Source organism: Cupressus sempervirens, chromosome 8 (genome assembly GCF_028749045.1).
Source record: "Cupressus sempervirens isolate cs-2001-9-10 chromosome 8, ASM2874904v1, whole genome shotgun sequence".
NCBI lineage: Eukaryota > Viridiplantae > Streptophyta > Pinopsida > Cupressales > Cupressaceae > Cupressus > Cupressus sempervirens.
Window position 1 is genome coordinate 938,735 of NC_143125.1, and position 23,601 is coordinate 962,335.

Consider the following 23,601-nt stretch of genomic DNA (forward strand, 5'->3'; position numbering starts at 1 on the left):
TGAAATGTAGTCTTATTGTCTTTATATTTCTTGTCATATTATGAAGCATCATATGACTGCCATCTGGATATCAATTGCATGAACATGCTTAAAATGGCTCTTGGTCTTACCACTCTTTGTAAATTTGACTGCACTCTTGGTTAGTGGATTTCTCACTTGTCCATCTTGGCTTATTATCTCCTTTGGACATCTTTTATATTATCTTTTCTAATTCACAAGTGTCATACATAGGGCTTTCTAACCCGTAGCTTGGGCATCTTTTGACAAGTTATATTTGTTATCTCTTTTCATGCCTTTTCACTTTGGACAAGTAGACACTTTTCTTACCTTATTTGGAAATCAAGGACATTCTAGCTTTCCTATCAACTTCTTCTATTCTCCTTCATGCTTTACTTTCCATCTAAAACCATGGTATTCAAACCTTCTGCTACCAAACCTCAACAAAGTATAGATGATCATGAGCTCATGTATGTTGATAAAGATTCCAAGACCTATATTCTAAATACAAAGAGCTAGAAGAGAGAAATGATCTCACTTACGTTAGTCTCACTAAGCACATAGCAAGAATGCATTTTGAATTTGAAAAAAATCATAGAGTAGATGATAGCATCATCACACAACTTTTTCTAAACTCCTCTATATACACATGAGTCATCTTCTAGGCCTACATATTGTATCCCTCTAAGACATCAATCATCTTCTTCCATTAGATACAAAGACCTTCATAAAGAAAAAGAAAGTGGTCCAACCTTTGATCAAGAGCCTATGCCAAAATTTTATGATGGACTTATCTTTGACCAAGACCATGATGAAGAAATAGATATATCTTATTCACTTAATGATCAATAAAAATATCCTACGCATATTTTTTAGAGGAGTTTTACTCCTATGGGACATACTTATGATGTTATCTTGCCAACACTTATTGATAATAAGCTTATCACATTGCCTAAATCAAACTCATGTGGAAAGTCATTCTTGGAAATATATTATGCTTATCATCAATAAAATGAACACAACACTTCAAATTGTACGGGGTTGAAACATAAAATCCAATATCTTATTGATGTAAAGGTAGTTGGAATTGAAATCTCTAACAACTCCTATGATGAAGATGCCACCCTTGAGAAAGATTCTATTGATAAAATTATGTGTAGTAATGGTTCCCTTGCAGCATGTAATCCTTCCAACACTCATGTATCTCCTAAAACATATAAGCTTGAAAACATGATTCCATCAAAAAGAGAGCCTAATGCTTTCTATATAGACTATGTGTACCCTCAAGGGCTACCTCTAAAAGAAACTCAAGCTAATCTACATTTGGTTGCAAATCTTTTCAATGCTACTAAGACCAAAGATCCCAAACCTTTACGCCTTGATAGACTTATCATACCTACTCCAACCAATCCTTCATCACCTCTTTAAGAGCCTATCATGTAAACCCAACACTCTCCCTTGTCCTTAGGAGTGTCTCCATGTCAAGATGACTATTAAAAATCTAAAGAAGACAGTATGAAGAAATATCAATATCAAGATCCATCCATCCCCTTACATCCTTCTCAAGATGTTATCCCTCCATCTCAAGAACAACTCGTTCCTCTGTATGCTACCTCCTATCCATATCCTAAGCAAGATTAAGGTACCACTTCCATAATTTCTACTAGGCTTATTGGAAATCAAGAGAAAAGCTCTCTTTGCATGCTCTCTAAAGATCACTGTCAAGATCAAATTATCCCCTCGTTGGCTTGTTCTCCTTCTCCATATTCACCTCATACAACCCCCATTCTTCCTAATCCTCTCCATAAGAAAAAATTCCTTCAAGCTTCAGTTGATCCTATCAAAGAAGTTGCTCCTATCAAATCTAATCATAAGCCTATTGGTAGCCTTGGATATATTGCTCTCTCTAAAGATGATGATACCCCTATTCATTATCCCTTTGCATCCTTTAAATCCATCATTGGCCCTTATCCATAAAATTTAAAGCCTTTCAACCTTGAATTTTATTGGGTCCTTATATTCCTCCATCTCCTATACCTTTCACTCTTAGCTCATCATCCCCTTCTTCCATTATACCTCAAGATCTACAAAGATAGGCATCCTTAATAAATTTACATCCACCCGTCTATCTGAACCTGTCATATTAGCCTTATGCATCTACAAATCCCAAGTCTGTTGGAAGAAATTTTTGTGTACAACATAAGAATAAACATAGGAATCCATAAAAAAATGAAGATCACTATGTCCTATTGATGCAGGAGCATCTTGCATCATAAAATAAAAGGACACATGATAAATTTATACATTTAAAAAAAGGGAGAAAAGAGGGAAAAGGGCATTTAATGTTTGTTGCCAAGCTGAATTGTGGTTTGAGGGTTTATTTAATGTAACTTGCTAAGATGACTTGTGGCTTGTTTTGGTATAAGTAGAGGGCCTTGCCTTGTCATCATTCATTCAACATGGGATTCAACATGGAGGAATTCAGCTAGAGAGGAGCAACTAAGAGGAGCAAAGTTTGTTAGTAGAGGTAGTAGTTGTGGCTTAGGAAACAAGAAGATTGCTTGGTGGCTTACAAGCACAAGTTTAGATCTCGCTATTGGTTTCTACCAAAGTGATATTATGTCATAGATATGGACTAGCTAGGGTTTAGGTTGGATCTTGAGTGATCTTGTAGAACTATTACTTTCTTTGTATTTGTTCATAACTAGGAAGGCCTTACAACTTGACATCTTCCATGTAATTAGTTATTTTATGAATAAAGAGTTGAGTTTTGTATCAGATCTCATATCTTGTGTTGTGTTTCCACTGCGTGGTTAATTGTTGGGGGCTAGGACATCTCCTTTTGGGATTCTCTTGCCTTGTACTATTTTAGGTGGTATTAGTGTAGAATTTGATCTTGTGGCTGATTGTTCCTTCTAGAGTCCTAAACATTTATGTTTTCAAGTGGCATACTGTAGTTTTGAATTACAATTGTAGAGGGTTCACAGATAGATCATGATATGAAGAGATGGTTGTGAAGATGGAAGGTTGACCTTATTGATCTAATGTTTGATCTAGTTGGTGATTGTTGAGGGTGGAGATTTGTTGTAGAGGATTTTTGAAGATCTTGGAAGATGCCTCTAAGAAGATTAGATCCTAAGATGATTGCAAATCTTTGTGATGTAGTAGAGAAGAATATTTTAGAGATGTCGGCTCGATTGGAAGCTAGTTTGACCAATTAAGGAAGTGATAATTAAGTTTCACAAATATTTATGGAGCTGGAGTCTACCGATCTGAAAGAGAGTGTTTTGTCTAGTTAAGAAGATTGTGTAGAGGAGAAGACACTTTGTTGTTAAGGAAGATGTAAAGGATGACTTCGCTAAAGCTAAAGAGGTATGTATGGTTGGTTTTGATGATTAGTGTGACTGATATGAAACTTGCAGAGCAATTTGTGGTTGTTGCTAAGATACTTGAGCTTACCAAAGAGATTCCTAACCTGTTTGAGACTAGAAAGGGGATTTGTTTTCATGATCAATTAGATGCATATGACATGGAAATTGTAGAGAATTTTATTATGGATGATGAGATTGTTGATTATGAGGATTTTCATATGGTTGTTCATATGGATCTGCATTCATATGTTGTTGCTAAGATGATCGAGGATGTACTAGTGACTACTGATATGGTTGATAAGGATTTCCATATTGTTGTTGATGTTGATATGGTTTTGGATTCACTAGTTATTGATGTGGTTGAGGATCTACATGATACTATGGGTCTATATGTTGTAACGCCCCGCCAAGGGATCCAAAAGAATTAACCTAAAGTTTCACTAAGTTTGCTATACATTTTTTTTTAAAAGTAAGAAAGTATAACATACACATCAAACACATAGTAGCGAAAGCAATAATATGTAATCATCGACAAACATACATTGTAAGTTACATTTCTTAAGGATCCCAAGACATTGAGTCACATTTAAATTTAATTAATTCTAATTCTAACAATTACCACATACATATGAAAGAATAATCAGAAAGTCCCATGTCCATATTATACATTTGTTCCGAATGCCTCTTGGCAAATTAATTCGGAATGCTCAATAATCCACTATACAAGTCATAGGGTATGAAAGGCTTAAAACAATATATATATATGTAAAGATAAAGATACAACATCCTCAAATCCATGATACAAAGTACAATAAAAATATATGAAACTATTCACCATACATGATACATCCATACATCCATAATGATAAAACATTTATCATAAAATCTAACTATCCATCATAATAATCCAAGAACATAGTGAAGGTAAATGCCAACCAAGAAAACTCCAGTCACAGTGACCATGGAACGGATCTCAATGGTAAGAGTAAAAAGCACTACCACCTGACCACGTGGAACCTAAATGGTCCACTCCCACCACGCTGAGGAGATAGTCTCAAGTCCCAAATAGGATAACAAAACCTATAATCATAAATACCCTCTAAGTCCAGGAAATCCTATAAGTATGCTAACTCAAGGGTTCCTAAAAAGATCGGCATCTAAACCCAGAGGTACCACAAGACACGTAGGAAACCTAATATGCAAGCGGGAAAGTGTCATCGCAAAAGTCATGTAGAAGTTACCCGAGCAATCTCTTAGGAATCTCGGGTCCCTACTAATCCTGCGGCCACTAGTATCCTCTCGTACTGACGAGGCATACTACAAAGTGCAAGGTCGTAACCAAGCGTTCTCTCTACCCCATCCTAGTCTGTACTAGCACTCAAGGCATGGGAGAGAACATACAATTATCTTGTTAGGTTCATTTTCTCTCATTTAGTGTAAATGTTTTCACTTATTAAAACAACTTACAATGGGTTACTCCAGGCAGCCTCTTAGGGCCCCGATCCCCATTGCAAGCCACTTCCTGACACTACACATAGATAACCTACCCTAGGCTCATGAACTCACAAATTAAAGAATCATAATAAAATCACCTTAGTCCTATACAAGCAACTGAAAAACATCATAAAAGATAAGCCACAAAAAATTACATCAGTTCTTCATGAGCAACAGATAAGCATCAAATAATAATCATATGATCACAACAGTTCTCTATCAACAACTGAAGGCATCAATGATAGATCACAAAATCCAATGGTTCTCCAATGAGCAACCAGAAAGTATCCCAATAGTAAATTACAATACTAATCAAAGACTCCAAAATGGTCAAGTCAACACATGACATCATCAAGAACATAACAAACACTTCAGTCCTCTCAAGCGACCGAAAAGCAATCCAAGTATAACTGATCAAGACTCAAAAATGGTTATCGAATATAACTGATCGAGACTTGAAAATGGTTAAGTTAGGTATCTCAAATACATACACCTCAGCTTCACACAAGGAAACTGGAAAGCAATAACAAACAGTAAATACATCCATCATAGAGCATACAATCACATTACCTTGGTTGGTTTGAAAAGATCGAGAACAAATCATCATAACATCACATTCACAACCCCGAGCCTCTGGTAACAACCTAAATAAGTCAACGCTAAACCAACCCCATAACACTCAAACATAAACAATATATAGAAAACATCATAGTCTCACAATTGGTTTTGATTTGAAAACATACAGTTGAGTTAAACAATAAGGTTTTAGTTTTCAGTGTTTATATTCAAGTAAAAAGTTTTATAGTTCAATTTGATTGATTGATAATATACTATTGAGTTAATGTGAGGTTTCCATTTCCAGTTGAACGTGTGTTTTAAATAGATAGAACCCATAGTTCACCTTTACAAATTATCCCATTCCTAACTCCAAATGAAACACCTAATTACCCCTAATTGATTTTAAGTCAAAGTCCTAAAATAATCTAAGGTAATAATTAAATTATTAATAATACTAGTTGATTATAATAATCTACGCTTCCATTAAAATCGGTGTTATAATATTAAATTTGCTTAAACAAATTTTTGATTTAATTAATCCTAATTAAGTCAAACTTAAATAAGATTAATTAATGATACATAAAGAATCATATTATATTTATTAATAATTTATTTATTTATAAAATTATTAATAAATAATAATAAAATTTCAATATAATTTAAAATTTAATAAATTTTAAATTAACTAATAATATTAAATAAAATAATTATATTTAAAAATGATTTAAAAAAAAAATGATTTATAAAAATTAAATCGTAATACTTTTTTTTTAAAATGGCATTTTTAAAGGCCCGCCGGCCTGCCGTCCACCTGCTGCGGCAGCGTGGGAAAGTGTGTGGGGCGTGGGAAGTGGTGGCCCCGCCCCACCCCAAATACATTTTTTTTTAAAATAATTTTTTTTTATATTTAAAATCTTTAAGTTCGTTTTAATAAATGTATAAAATAAATTAAGTTTATTTTAAATTAGTTTTATTTAATTTTATTAAAACAATTTTCCTCCAAGGAAATATATATATATATATATATATATATATATATATATATATATATATATATATATATATATATATATATATATATAAATTAGAACTTTCAATTTTACATTCAAAACCCTTACCCAATTAAATCTTAATTTCTTAATCTAGAAAATAAGGGTTCTAATAACTCTTCCAGTCTCCATGAATATAGAAATTATTGACGAACAATTAATGAATTCACAATATTGAAAGGTTAAAACTTTCATCACAGAGAAATCGGATTTACAAACCCCCAGACACGAAGAAGACAGGAAAGGATAATTGCGTATTTAATGGATAATCAAAAAACACAAGACCCTACCTGATCCTGATGCTATTATGCAATCTCCAGGAATTGTAAGAGAATTCGCTCCCCTCAATAACCTTCTTCTGGAAAACTTTCTTGGTATCAACCTTTTGAAATTTGCTTCCAAAAGTTGTCTCCCAAAAATTCCCGTCTAAATTCGTGTGTGTCCCCCAAAAAAGAACCCCCAACGTTGTGATAAGCAATTTCCTCCTCAAATCGGGGCACTAATTGTGCGTTCACCCGAGAAGACTCTTTGCACAACTGAGTTAACTCCAAATTAACCTTTTTTATCTTTTATTTTATTTTGCATTCAACTTTCATGCACATTAAGTTGAATTATTAAATAAATTTATTTAATATTCCACTTGACTTCTATTTTAAATTAATTTATTACTTTAATCTCATGTGCACTTCATGAAATTAAAATAACATTATTAATTTCTATTATTTAATCTTTTAATTTAATTCTCATATTTAAACTCATGCTTAGATCATGCGATCTAGAATTCTTAATAATTTTATATCTTTCAACTTTTAATTTATTTTAGAACTTAATTGATAACATATTTTAATTAATTTAAATAACAATAATATTTAGCATTTATTTAAAAATGAACTCCAAATATATTATTATTAAATTAAATAAATATTATCCTATTCTAAATTTATCTTTGAACTTTAATTTCCAAATTTAATTCTTTTATTTAATTAATTTCTCAATTAATTAAATATTAAAGATATCATATTAATTCTCCATTAAATTAAATCATTAATTAATCTTTTTAATTAGACTTAATTAATAGAAAACACATCAAGGATTCATATAACAACATACGAAAACCCTACATAGAAAAACACATACTTAAAAAAAAAAAAAAGGGTTATAATCACGAAATTACATCTTTTGATGCATTCAGAGGGTACTTAACTCAGATACTTGTCCTAATTATCAATTAGGACAATTGGCTAAAGGGTTTAGGATTTGGACTTAAGAGTTTATCTCCTCTCTCTTACCATTGAGATAATGCGATAGGGTACGCTCATCCTGGCAATTCAGGGAAGTCGATATCCGGTACCTGCAACCTGCATAAACTCCACGCATGTACAAACACAATATTCTAAGCTAAACAGACAATGGCAGGAAGTGGTGCATCGTGTAGATCCCGACTAGCAGGTGACTACAACTCCCTTCCTTAAGCACACCATACACATGATACATAAATAAAACAAACACGCACACCATACACATGCAGTATGGGGTAAGTATCAATAAGAAAGCACATGTGATAATAAAACATCTAACTAATCATCATCGATAACTGAAAACATTGAATAATCATCATACATGCATGAAATATAGAGTACCAAGTAATCTCATCATATAATAAACTGAGTGTAAAACAACATCTGATAAGCTCTAAAATAATAATACTAATCATCAAACATAAATTGGCCTAAAAGAGTTTGGCAATGATAATAGAAATGTGACTTAGGGGCGGGCACTACATATGTTCCTGATTTACTTTTGGTTGACATGGCTAAGAATTTACATGTTGCTCTTATTGTGGATTTGACCTTACATGTTGATTTGGTTTGGGGATTACCTTATGTTGTTGACATGGATTTCATGTTTGAGGATATTATTATTCTTGGTTGTGATTAATTACAAGGATTGTTGGTGGAGCATTATGTTCAGTTTTTTCCTAGGAGTGAGCTTGTTGATTGGGTTGCCAAGAGTCATTTGATTCTAGTGTTTGAGTGGATGAAGCATAGATGGTTGACTTTTTGATTTGTTCTTTTGTCTGAGATGGATTGGAAACCTTTGGTGAAGATGAAGTTGGTTGGAGAAATTTCTTTTGACATTAAAGTATGGGACATACTTTTCTATTTATTTGGGGAATCTGGTGCAGGAGCATCTTGCATAAAAGGGGGCATGATAAAAAAAAAAAAATTTAAAAAAGGGAGAAAATAGGGAGAAAGGCATATAATGTTTTCTGCCAAGCTGACTTTTGGCTTGAGGATTTATTTAATGTAAGTTACTAGGCCAACTTGTGGCTTGGTTTGGTATAAGTAAAGGGTCTTGTCTTGTCATCATTCATTCAACATGGGATTCAACTATTCGTAACAAAATTCACTCCTCCTAGCTATTCCTCTCTTATTGACTTCCTCCATGTTGAATGAATGATGACAAGACAAGACCTTCTACTTATACCAAACCAAGCCACAAGTCAGCCTAACAAGTTACATTAAATAAACCCTCAAACCACAAGTTGGTTTGGAAACAAACATTAAATGCCTTCTTCCCTCTTTTCTCCTTTTATTTTATATTTTTATTTTATATTTTTATCATGCCCCCTTTTATTTTATGATGTAAGATGCTCCTTGATCACCTATATAATCAACATGTGAATGGAAAGAAAGAAAAAAAAACATTTAAGATACAACAGAGGTCCACTAACCAAAGAGAGAAATCAAATCAAATATGGGTTCCTAAATCCATCATTGAAGGAATGCTTTCCAAAGAATCCATTAGAAAATAAGAATCAAAATCTATATGGATTCCAAGTCTCTCTTAAAAGACTTGAGTATTGAAAACAAATCAAAGTTGATATTCAAGCTTCCAAAAGCTTTCGCTCCATCTTGCTCTGACATTACTCTACCACCTCAAGCCATTTCATCCATATTTCGTCCATCATTCCATCACCCTTCAAGGTGTGTGCCAATGTTTATCTTGCACACCTTTTCTTCTACCATTTCACATCCCTTTCAATACCATATCCACTATCCTTACACCTCTTATCCTTCCATCCCATTTATCTCGTCTAAAGCCTAAAACCTTTCCATCATCTCCTTTCCATCACCCTATCAACATCTTTGAGTATACCTTTCTATGGGCTTGGATTATCATGACTTATCCTTCCAATAGGAGCTCTGTCCAAATTGAAAAAGCTTGAATTCTTTCGAAAAATCCAAATAGAAAAAAGAAGAAGAAAAAGAAAACAAATGCCTTGGTGAAAACTTGGTAAACAGGCACCTTGGTAGCAAAAGAAAAGAGAGATAAATTTGTCCTATGGTGAAAATATTTTCATGTGGCACCTTGGATAAGTACCATGATGAAAACCTGACAAATAGGCATCATGCACAATTCTTCCATAATCCATCTATTCCATCTTTCATCTTTGATCTTGACAATGTTGAGCTATCCATTAACATTGGTTATCTTATCCATCATCTCCCCTATCATAATCCTTCTTATCCCAAACCATTCTCTCATAGCCTCTATAATGAGCTTCATTATTAGAATTTTATCCTTGCCATTGTCCTATCCAATTGATCCTTTGGTCTTGATCAAAATAAGAAGAAAAACATGGTTCTTAAAAGCCTCTTGACATGTCCATTCTTCTAGGCTATACGTTTTCATGACATCAATTCATTTATCATATATGCTACCTTGCTTATTGGCTTCCATTGCTTATTCAAAACATGCTTTGTATGGTTATTTTTCCTTTTCCATAAGCTAGGGAACTCTTGAAGAGATGGTTCTTAAGGATCACATTCATCCAGCTTCATACATAATTGCTTGATCATCTTATCTATCATTTTCTAATTTATCACATCCTACACCTTGCTAGACAATATGACAAAAACAATATGATCTTTCTTTAGAACTAGTAATCTCTAAATCATTGTGTGTGTGTGTGTGTGTGTGTGTGTGTGTGCATATATATATATATATATATATATATATATATATATAAAGTTCTTTAAAAAAAAAATTTATTCCAAGTGGTCAAAACCTGGAAACAAGTGCTACTTGAGGCCTATGCACCTCTATCTATTCTCTTGTGACTTTGACACTTAGCCATCTCACTTTTCCATGCCCACTTATCTCCTAGACTGGAATTGGTCTGTGTATATGGGGCACAAACTATCTCATCTCTTGGGTAGTTAGGATGTATTAGTATTCAACAAATTTACTATGCAAACAATATTTCTCAACACTTTCCTTGACACTCAATATATTTGAGCTTACACCTTGTTGTTAGTCTTGGGTCATGATATTTCTCACTTGTAGACATGAGCCCTAGAGAGTTAGCACTTGCTCTTTCCTTTTCTCTTTCACATCATGCTTAAACTAAAATCGACTGAGATATGCTTGAACTTTTTTTCTTTATATGATACTTGTGTTAATTTTTTTATGACTGTTCCCTCCTTAGTCTCTTTGGGATTTTACTTAACTAGAGGAGTGGGGGCATGGGGCATGTTTTCTTTTGTCTTCTGCTTATGGGTGTAGCTTTGATGATCCTAAGTGTCTCTTCGTGATGCAATACAAGGTAGGAGAATCCTCAAAATGTCATAGACCCCAACAAATAACCACATAGCAGACAAATAGACAATAACACATAGATTTAGATCTAAAACAATGTAAATTCTCATAATAGAATCATAAGATTACATCCAAAATGCCACGCTGTAAGATCTTTCGAGTTAAGGCCAAATACATTAGCAATTACAATAACAGTTCTACAAAACCTCACAAGAACCAAACATTGGCTAGTCCAAATTCATGATATCGTAGAAACTCCAAGAAGAATCTAAATTTGTGCTCACAACCCACCAAGCAACTTTCTTATTTCCAAGCCCACACTTAGCTACTAGCTCTACTAACTTCGGTCCTCTTAGCTAATCTATGCCAAACTAAATGACTCTAGACTTCACAAGACCCTCTAAATATAGTAAACCAAGCCACAGGTTGACCTAGCAAGTTACATTACATAAACACTCACATTAAATACACACTCAAGCCACAAGTCATCTCGACAGACTAAAATAATAAATACTTTAGACAACCCCAAGTTTACAGTGCACAAATAACTCATATGACAACATAAAGGTATGTGCCCTTAGGCATAGGTCCACGTTCCATCCAGTGATCCAAGTCCAAGAGCACACAAGCCAACTCCCACGGATTGAATCTCACTAAAACAATCTCCAAAGTCTATCCCAAAAATTAGGAACACACTACCAACCACCACCAAAATGGCTCTAACTCCAACACAATTATTCTAAACTTGATGTGCACTTGGGACAAGGTTCCCCAATATGCCTCAAACACATCCCCAACTGCACAAACCATAAGTCCACAAATATGAGTTGGATGCTCCTACATGCATGATTGATAGCTATCCTAGGATGATCCTACAATAGACACCCCATGTGTGAAGAAAAAATATACATAACAATTGGAAGAATATTTTCCACAATTCAACACATAAACACCAAACTGATTCTTCACATTCATGTCCTCCAAGTTATCAACTTGTAAACTCTTGTCTTTATTCCACTTCTGCAAATATTTTTCTACAATTGTCATCTTTACATCTGTCTTTGGTATGCCATAGGCCTATTTTTGACACTGATCTCTAACCCTTTGGGAATCCTTCAACTCAACTCGGCTACCAAACCTCAGGTTCCTCCTACCAAGTTATGCATTTTGCAAAGGAATCAAGGAAAACTTTGTGCCACCTTTATCAATAGTAGACACATTCTTGATATAACCATGTATTTCCTTGCAATTATGTTGCCAATATCTACCAATTAATATGTGACAACTACTTATGTCCACAATATCACACAACACTTGATCAACATATTGTCCAATCTAAAAATTAACAAGGCACTGCTCTCTCACTTCCAAAAAATGTTCATTTTGCAACCAAATATCCTATGAGGACAAGGATGTTTCATTCACTTCAAACCAAGCCCTTGAATCATCTCCTCAACAACTAGGTTATTGGTACTACCACCATCCACAATCACATTCCATCATTTACCTCCAGACTTACAATGAGTTCTGAACTAATTCCTCCTTTGACAAGGTTCCAACACCTTCTTACCGAGCATCACTTGCCAAACCAACGAGTTCTCCTCCTTTTGCTTAGGCTTATTCGCTGAATCCACATTCTCATTTACCACAAGAACTCTTCTATCGCCAACATTCTCAGAACATTCAAAAGATCTATGTCCTTTTTTACAACATATATAGTAAGTACCCTTAAATTTATACACCTCTACCTATTCTCCTATGTTCAAAAGGTTTCAGTTCATCCTCACTAATATGTTTGTTCTTCACCAAGTGTTCTTTTTTCTCTTTAGCTAGAGAATTACCTTGACCTCTTCTCTTCAACTTCTCTTCTTCCATCATATCATACTGATAAGCATCCTCAATTAAATGAATCTTCATCATACCAATATCATCCTAAATATTGAATCTTAGACCATTAATATATCTAGCAACCTTTTCCTTAGACAATTCTCTATTTCCAGACCAAATAGTTATGTTGTAGAACTCCTCAATATAATCCTTCACATTCATATCCTTCTGCTTCAAATTCTACAACTTCTTAAATGATTCAAGTTCATAATCAATAGGAATGAACTTAGCCTTCAGTTTTGTCAACATCAATCTCCACCTAATGATTGTCTATTCACCTTCCTCTTCTCTATCTCTTTGTAATTATTTCCACCATAAAATAGTATGTCCTTACAACTAATTTTGTGTCAACCTCACTCTAAGGAGATCTCCAATATTGTATAACTCAAAGTAGTCTTCCAAATCACTAATAAAATCAATCAAGTCCTTGGGATTCAAAGTACCTAAGAAATTAGAAACCTCTATCTTATGCTTTAGTTTCAATTGAGCTTCATGTCTATCCAATCAACCAATTGTATCTTCCACAGGTCTCTCCATCTGATCAACTTTGTATTCACCACTAGCTCCAACAACTTCATAGTCTTCAATAGCTTCCTCGTAACCATTTTCGGTTCCCACATTTCTAGGTACACCAATTATGGCTCTCGTGATCTCAATGAACATATCATTCTTCATCAACTTTATCTCAACTATGAAATCCACTTTAACCTTCTTTGAAACTTTAGTCTTTGTAGCATCATAGAGATCTATAGTCGCCCCAGGGTCCAATCTTCTTAGAGGCATCTTCCAAGATCTTTGAAAATCCAAATAAAAAAGTCACTAGATCAACCAACTCTAATACCACTTTATGTAGTACAAGGTAGGAGAATCCCCAAATGAGATGTCCTAGCTCCCAACAAATAACTACATAGTGGAAGAATAAACAATAATGCAAAGATTTAGATACAAAACAATGTCAATTCTCATAATAAAATCACAAGATTTACATCCAACATGCATGGCCATTAGGCCTTTTGGGTTATAGCCAATTACATCACCAATTACAATAATAGTTTTTGTAATACCTTGCAAGATCCAAACACCAGCTAGTCTAGATCCATAATCTAATAGAAACCCCAAGAAGAATCTAAACTTGTGCTCGCAAGCCACCAAGAAACCTTCTTGTCTCCAAGCCCACACTTGACTACTAGCTTTACTAAGTTTTCTCCTATCAACTACTCCATGTTGAATTGAATGCCTCTAGACTTCACAAGACCCTCCACTTATATTAAACCAAACCAAAAGTCAACCTAGCAAGTGACATTAAATACATACTCAAGCCACAAGTCGGTTTGACAAACTAAATTAATAAATAATTAGGACAAGCCACAAGTTTACAATGCATAACTAACTCATATGAAAATGAAAGTACATGCCCTTGGGCATGGGTCTAGGTGCCATCCAATGATCCAAATCTAAGGGGATGTAAGCTAAATCCCATGGATTGAAGCTCACAAAAACAATCTCTAAAATTTGTCCAGGAAACTAGGAACATGTTACCAGTAACCACCAAAATGACTCTAACTCCAACAATACTACTCCAAAATTTATGTGCACTTAGCACAAGGTTCCCTAATGTTCCTTGAACACATCCCCAACTACATGAACCATAAGTCCACAAATATGAGCCTGATGCTCCTACATACAGGATTGATGACTACCCTAGGATGTCCTGCATCACTTGCTTTGATCCCTTCAACACTTAGGAGATTTGGGGTATCATCCTTGTCTCTTATATCATTTTTTATCATGCAAGAACACACTCATGGTTATCCTAGCCTTTATGCCTCAATACATGTGTAATCTTGCAATATTAAACTTAGAGAATCTACCAATGAGTCATCTTGACATTTATGTCTTTAATGCTTATTATATTGTTAGTGAACATATTTGTTTGTGTGCTAATATCTTCTAATTGAGTCTATTCACCCTTTTTTTGAAGACACTAAAGGTTCAAAATAGTTGGGAAGGTTCAAAATTTCCTTCCCTCTAAATTGTACGAGGTACAACTGCCACATTGGATGTTCAATGAATCCCTAAACTAAAACATACATGCTTGTTTTTAACCAAAAAACATAAAAGGCAACAAAACTCATTCTTGGATAAGAGGCCAATGATAAATGATTATGGAAAACAATAAATGAAATAAGAAGATGCAAAGTCCTTCAGGTTCTTAGTGATTTAGAATTTCATTAGAAGACGATAACAATATCAAAACAAACTAATATGTTAACCAACAAAGATCTAAATGGATTAGGAATTTCAAAGAAAATATTCACAAAGAAATGTTATAAATTCAATATTAAATAATGTAGATACGGATTGATTCTACAAACCCATTCATATTGTATTGATTCCCAATTCAACAATAAAATGATCTTTCAAATATCAGATTTTAATTCAGTTCCATTACTAAAGTAAAAAAAAGATAACATTCAACATATACTAACAAAGAGAAAAAACCATCATGTTTTTCTTTCTTCTATCTTCTAATCCCTAAAATTGTTTACTAATCTACCTTAAATACTTTTCAATGTCGGATAGGGTCTCACTGAAACCCAACCCCCTTGATAGTTAACAAGAGTAGTTGTGATAACAGAAAAATCTAAATAGGACATGTGTCCTATGAGAGCAATAAAACATAAATATAGAGACACCCTTTATATAGGGGAACTGTGGCCTTCATTTCTAGTTTTATCCTCATCACCTCTTATCCACATGCTAGTTTCCATCTGTAGTATGCACCTACAAATTTTGAAGTGCATTGGAACTTGTATTCCTTAAAACTCAACAGTCACATTTTCCACATGTCCCTATCCCATTTCATTATATTGAGTTGTCCCATGTATTTTGGCAGGCGTTCTATGCAAAGGATTAATATGGCTTAGATTTGTGCTACCTTCGGAAGTCTGTAGCTATGGGAATAGTTAATTCTCTAATCACTTTCAAATCCCCTTTGAAGGACTTGACCAAAGGTTTGATATCAAAATTCCCCTCATTAAACTGAGTCACATTTCTTGGACTTATAATTTACATGTCTTTGGAAAAACTAGTGTATGTGCACTTAATTTATATTTCAGTGCTCTTTGAATCAATAATGGAGGACCTATAGATTGATCATCTCCAACTCATATTCCTTTTAATTACACATAGTGTTCTGGGGTTCACCACTCTGACAAAGCTCTTAGCTAAGAACTTCTCTACGCCATACTGTTCTACATTTGAGATTTGCATCACTACAACAAACCACTTACTTTTCTTTGGTTCCTACGTGGGCAGTTGCATTTGGACTTCACTTAGCAAAGCATCAACATTGTTAAAAATTATAGCACATTGTTGAAGGAACTCTTTGTCTTTCCTGATTACGTTGTCTACCTATTCATCTATGGCTACCACTACAACTTTATCATGTTGAATCTAATTCAACAACCTTTTTCTATCAGGTGATGTAGGATCAAAACTTTGAGGTTCTTAAACTAGAGGTAAAACATCATAGTCATCCAATGAGTCAATATTTTTTACCATCATGCTAATCACTTGCTTCAACTCCTTTTTCTCTTTTGCATCCTTCTAAGATTGAACCAACATATGTTGAGTGGACTCTCTTAAGCAATGCTCCTTGGTCTCTTTTTTCAATACACCTAGACCCACTTTTGTAATTTCAAATCCTCAGTTCTCAAACCTATAGAAGCTTATTTTGGCTTATACAAGGAAACCTCTGTTGTAACCTCCCCTGTTTTAGCATCTGTAACTAGGCGAGTAGAACTATTCATTCTTTTGGGCTTCAAAGAAAGTAGTGTACTTTCTTTCTATATTCTTATTGGGTCTTTTATAAGCGTATTCAATGAATCCAAAACTTGTGAAACACTATCCAAGGTCGCCTGAACCTATTGTTCATTGTCTATTGAACCTTCGCCTTGTTCTTTCTCAACGTCAAGGTTTATTCAGGTTTGTTCCTGAGATGCCATGTTTTCTTATTGCTTGAACCTAGTTTTTCACCTTGATCTGAATTAAGAATTCAGATTACAATACCTGGTGTAGAACTTGTGGTATTGTTAATTAATTGAAAAACCATTAAAATGCCACAATAGATGATTTGCAAGCCAAAAGTGATCCATTCCATTCGAAAATGGAGTTTATACAAGAATGATGGATCCCAAGGGTCATCATTGTCCCTTGGAAATGAAAATGAAGAGTCCACAAGATAATTAATTACAAAATAAATCCAAACCACTATAAAAAACTAGAAAAATCTATATTAAAAATTACGACTACTTGTAGAAGTCATAACTTTTGCTCGTAGCTCGAAAACACAAACCGTCAGAATTTCTAGAAAGATCTTCTAAAGTTATCCATTTTGAGTTTGAAGTCTTAAGCATAGTGCCCTACTAAAGCCTAGAAATGCCCCAGAGGCCTCCGAAAATGCAAAATACTAGAACATTGAAAATACCAAAAAAATAGATTTCGGTATTTTCTCATTTTTGCTCATGCCAACATCTTCTACATCTTCTTGGACTGTGTTTTGATCATTCCTTCCCCCTTGAGAGGAAATGGGCCCCATTTCATTTAGACTTTGCATCAGATGTGGAAAATGAAGCTAGATTTGTTCGTGTGTAAGCCACTTTCCCTGTTGAACAAATTGTCATGCTTTCACCACACAATATAAATAGATTGTCTAGTTCCTCAAATTCTTCATGACAACCTCCAAAATTTGATCACTTTGGAGTGGATTAATAACTTTTGGATTCAACTCTATATGATTGATTTCTTTAGCAACATTTGCAATGTCTAGTTAAGGAGGGAAATATGACTTCAATAGTTCTACATTGAAAACTGGATGGACACCCAAAAATGGAGGCAGGTTTAGTTCAAATGCATTTTCACTAACTTTCTTGATGATCTTATAGGGACCATAGTGAAGAGAACAAATATTTCTATGAGGGCCTTGTAAACATTCCTTCTATAAATGCAACCATACCTTATCCCCAACCTGGAAATTATGAGGAGTTTGATGTTGATCATGCCTCTATTTATACTTCTTAGTAGTTTGCTCCAAAATTTCATGAACTTGCTATTGCAAATGATGAATTTTATCAATGAACTTCATAATTTTGTCCTTCTCCTTATCCAAGCATGGTACCAATTCAAGTTGCATATTTGGGATAGAAACATTTATTGGTGCTAAGGGTTGATATCCAAGACAAACTTCAAATGGGATGTGACCAGTTGAGCTATGAATTGCCCTATTGTAGCTATGTTGCACATATGGAAGGATCTCAACCCATGTGCGAGGATGTTTGGAGTGATACATATGCAGAATTTGAATAATCATTCAATTAGCAACCTCTATTTGACCATTTGTTTGAGGATGAAATGCAGTAGACTTTGTTAGTTTTGTGTCCATCATTGCCCATAATGAAGACCAAAATTTACTGAGAAACCAAGTATCCCTATCTAAAATAATGGTTTTTGGTAGCCCAAAATGAACCCAAACATGCTCAAAAAAGAGTTCCGCATTTTCTTCTGTAGAGATTGCCTTTCTACAGGCCACCAAGATTGCCATTTTTGAAAATCTATCTACTACAACATATACACAATCATGCCCATGTTTGGTGGTAGGAAGACTACACATAAAATCCATTGAAATTGAATGCCAAGGTTTATCTGGAATAGGAAATGGTAAATATAGACCCAACTTATGATTTGCAAGCTTTGCAATAGCACACATTGTACATGCTTGAATGTATTCTATCACATCATTTTTCAATCTTGGCTAGTAAAAATATTTTTGTAGTATAGTAGTAGTCTTACCTATTCCAAAATGGCCAGCAACCTTACTGTAGTGAGCTTCCCATATTAACTTCTTACGTTCTTCCTCAAGAACACAAATATGGCCAAAGTAGCAAAGCATTCCATCTTGTAAGTAATAATCATTCACATGTTTACCTTCCACAAGCTGAGTATAAACATCAGAAAATTCATTATCCAACCCATACAAGTGGGCCCAATTTTCTATTTGGGACCACATGATTCTAATACCATACTTATTCTTGCAATTGGCGGCCTACTCAGATAATCTGCTACCTTATTGGTGCTTCCTTTTGCCTGTAATTCTGTAATTTGCCTTGTGTTTGCAAAAATTGAAGGGGTTTGTGATATGTGTGAATGATAGTCTCCTTTTCAAATATATAATGTTTCCACTGCTTGCAAGCTTGAACAATAACGTATAATTCTTTATCATAGGTGGGATAGCTATGCACTGTATTAGAAAAAGTCTCACTATGGTAGGCAACTGGATGTCCATGCTGCATGAGGACTACTCCCAACGCATATTCTGTTGCATTAGTTTGAATTTCAAAAGATTTTTTTAAATTAGGAAGAGATAAAATAGATGCAGAACATAACCTTTGTTTCAACTCCTCAAATGCTTGTTGTTGAGCACTTGTCCATTTGAATTTTCCTTTCATACCTCCTCGTAATGACTGATTCAAAGGCCAAGACAAATGTGAAAATCCAAACAAAAATCTGACATAAAAGTTAGCTAAGCCCAAGAAGCTATGCAACTCTATGAGATTCCTTGGAGTGGGTCAGTCTTTAATTACTTGGATCTTTTCAGGATCAACATGAACACCTTCACTATCAATAACATATCCCAAGTACTTAATACTTTTCAGACCAAAATAACATTTTTCCTTATTTGCATAGAGTACATGGTCTTGCAATGTAGACAATATTTGTTCCACATGTTGCAGATGCTCTTCCCATGTTTTGTTGAAAATTAGAATATTATCTAGATACACAACTATAAAAGAGTCAGTGAATGGCCTAAGCACATCATTCATCATCCTCATAAATGTGGCTGGTGTATATGAGCAATGTTAGTATGCTAATAGAAACTAAATTTAAATAAAGCTTCTACAAACTAAACAAAATTCATAAACTTCAAGATAGACTAAGATGAACTCTCAATTGAGAATATGAGCCATTAATGGACTCTCTCAATGAGAAGCTCTCTTGTTGAGTGGCTTTGTCTAAATAGATAGGATGTATGCTCAAGCTTATGCTTCAAAAAGGGCTTCAAATGGAGTTGGAATTTGGGTGTGAGTGTATGGTTTTGATGTAAAATGGCTTCTCAAAATGGCATTATGACTTTACTTCATGGATTGTGTTGTTTTGCAAAGGGGAAGGATCCAATTTATAGGCAAGAGGCTTGAGGGATTGAGGGCTAAGATGCAAGGATGGGAAAAAGCTCATGGAAGGCTCAGATTGCATGAGAGGAGAGCACATGGATTGTGCTTCCTTACAGCCAATCAAGGAGTGACACATGTCACAGGGTGAGAGGATGGAGGAAAGGGGAAGGATGAGTCAACAAAGGAGGCTCAAGGGATAAAATGTTCATAAAGGCCCTCATAATGACTTGTAAGAGCAATAAAAGGGCTTGGAAGAGTCATTTATGGCCTAGTGGACTTCATAAAGTTTTATGGTTGAGATATTTTGAGGGTGATGAGAGCAATTTCGAATTGGGCTTGATTAGGAGGGTTTTAAGATTGCTTAGGATTGTGCAAATGATTAGAGGATGGATTAGGATGGTTTAGGACTAGGCAAGTGGATGGCAAGTGGATTGCAATTAATGAGGGTGGGTGAAGGAGGAGATATTTGTTAACTTTGGCTTGAGTTAGCAAGTCTTAACCCATGTTTAGGGAATGTGACAAGGTTAGGAGGGGATTAGGATTAGGGTTAAAGACATCTTCTAGAAGAGTCTAGGCTTTGGATGAGGATGAAGACTTTCTAGAAGAGTCTAGAACTTCCTAGGATAAGATTTTATGAAATAAATAAAGTTTTATTTATTTCAAGGGTTTGGGTTGAAGAGATATTTATTAAAATATTTTTAATAAACACGAGGATTAATATTTAATCTTGATTAAATATTTTGAGTTGGGATTAGGGGTAGGAAATGATGGGATTAGCCTTTAATCAAAATTAAAGAAGGATTAGAAGATTTTGGAAGAGGTTAGTGGTCTTAAGGAAATTGGCCAAGTTTTGGGCAAAAAATAAATAAATAATTTATTTTGAGATTTTTGGTCAATTTATTAATTAAATAATTAATAAATAAGGAAATAATGTTTAAATAAGATTTAAACATTTTTGGGAGGGATTCCTTAATTAAATATTTTTAATTAAGATAAAGGGATTTAATGGCATAAAAATTAATTAATTAATTAATTAATAAATGATGATGTCATCAGGAATTTTTTAGAAAATAAAAATACTTTATTTTCTAAAGGTTTTTTAGGTGTCTACAGCTGGGACATTTGTGAGGCCAAAAGGCATCACCAACCATCCAAATAATCCCTCTTTGGATTTAAAAGCAGTCTTCCATACATCTGTTGGATCAATTGGTACTTGATGGTATCCAGATTTCAAGTCAATTTTAGTGAAGAATTTTGCCCCTCTAAGCTGGTCTAAGAGATCATCTATCTAAGGAATTGGATATCTATTTTTTACAGTTATCTTATTCAATGATCTATAATCAATACGAAGCCTCAATGTACCATCCTTTTTCTTTGCAAGAACAATTGGGCTACCATAGGGAGATGCACTTGGGCGGATATGTCCTTTCTGAATCAATCCTTGTATCTACCTTTTTATCTCATCATTTTCTATAACTGACCTCCTATATACTGGCTCATTAGGCAACGGGGTTCCTGGTATCAAATCAATAGAGTGTCTAACTTGGCAATGTGGGGGTACCCCTGTTGGTAACTCAAACACATTTTGAAATTTTGTTAAAATTTGATCCATTGATCTTTGTTGTTTTGTTGTGATGAACACCATGGAATGAGAATTATACACAATTTTCTTTTGTTCCTCAGGACGATCATCAATAACACGAATGTATCAGTTTGGGCTATTAACCTTCTACATTGTTTTGCACTAATCAAAGATGCAGAGTGTGTAGGACTTACCTTTGGAATCCTGTACTTTTGTCCACCTAATTTGATTGTCACACTTCGTGGTCTAGACTCATACACCCCGTGACGTTGATACATATATGGCTGTCCTAGCAAAATATCACACACATCAAGAGAAGCTACATCATAGATCACCTCATCTTTGAATGGTTTAATGGAATATGACAGATGACATTGCTTGTTTACTTGAATATCTCTCCCTTGGATCACCCATCCCATAGAATATAGTTGTGGGCGTGATGTTGTTTTCAAATTCAATCTTTTCACAGTCTTAGTGGATATAAAACTCTTTTGACTACCACTATCAACAATAAAATTCAAAGCTTTTCCTCCTACCCACATTTGTGAATGGAACAATCTTTCTTCATCATCACAAACAAATACCTTTGCAGTGGCCACTGTGGCATATGGGTCAGCCTCAATGATTTGTTCATCCTCCTTTTGTTTTCCAAAATCTATCACCTTGGGTGCAATAACTTCTTCATGGGTTTCCATCATTAAATTCTTTATAGTTCTACAATCTTTGGTGTTATGAGAGGGACTTTTATGGACTTCACACCACATACCTAAGTCTTGCCCTGTTTTCTTTAGTTGTTAAGTGAACCTCCCATGCCAACTTCACATGATTGTTAGCTTTGAGGAGGGCAAAGGTTACTCCAATTTGGACAACCAGTCATCAACAACATCTGCATCATTTTTTCCTTGTAAAGTTGGAATATGAAAATTTACCTACAACTTGAATGGGGTTTGCCCACCAAATTTTGGATTGCTCAGACTGGCTTGTGCCTCTCATTTGCCAAGAATCTCTAAAAAATGTTTCATCATTTCTTTATGTTGCTTATTTAATGCTTCTTCCACTAGTGTTTTGAAAGATTCATCTATCCCCTCAGTTTGTTGTTTTGCCTTCTGCGACCATGTGCATCTCAAAGGAAGATACTATGAGAGATCTCTTGTGCCCAATCCCAACCTTCTATAAGCTGACCATGTATGATGGGACATATAGGAGAAAACAAGCTCTGATACCAATGATCTGAATTAAGAATTCAGATTACAATACCTGGTGTAGAACCTGCGGTATTATGAATTAATTGAAAGACCATTAAAATGCCACAATAGATGATTTGCAAGCCAAAAGTGATCCATTCCATTCAAAAATAGAGTTTATAAAAGTATGATGGATACCAAGGGTCACCACTATCCCTTGGAAATGAAAATGAAGAGTCCACAAGATAATTAATTACAAAATAAATCCAAACAACTATAAAAACTAGAAAAATCTATATTAAAAATTACGTCTACTTGTAGAAGTCATAACTTTCTACTCGTAGCTCAAAAACACAAACTGTCAGAATTTGTAAAAAGATCTTCTAAAGTTCTCCATTTTGTGTTCGAAGTCTTAAGCATAGTCTTATAATTTCTTGGCCCTGCCCAAGCCCAAAAATACCCCAGAGGCCTCCAAAAATGCAAAATACTAGAACATAGAAAATATCAAAAAAATAGATTTCAATATTTTCTCATTTTTGTTCATGCCAACATCTTCTGCATCTTCCTGGACTGTGTTTTGATCAGACCTTTTCCTTTGTACAATAGGTTGACTTTGGACCAGTTTAGTAACCAATGCCTTTGTACTCT

At 34.4% G+C, this 23,601-nt stretch overlaps 1 pseudogene; it reads right to left on the reverse strand.

Annotated features, from left to right (window-relative positions):
* LOC149541266 (putative wall-associated receptor kinase-like 16) overlaps positions 1–22,464 on the reverse strand; it is a 65,568-nt pseudogene extending 43,104 nt beyond the window's left edge.
* Positions 22,465–23,601: the final 1,137 nt, after the last annotated feature.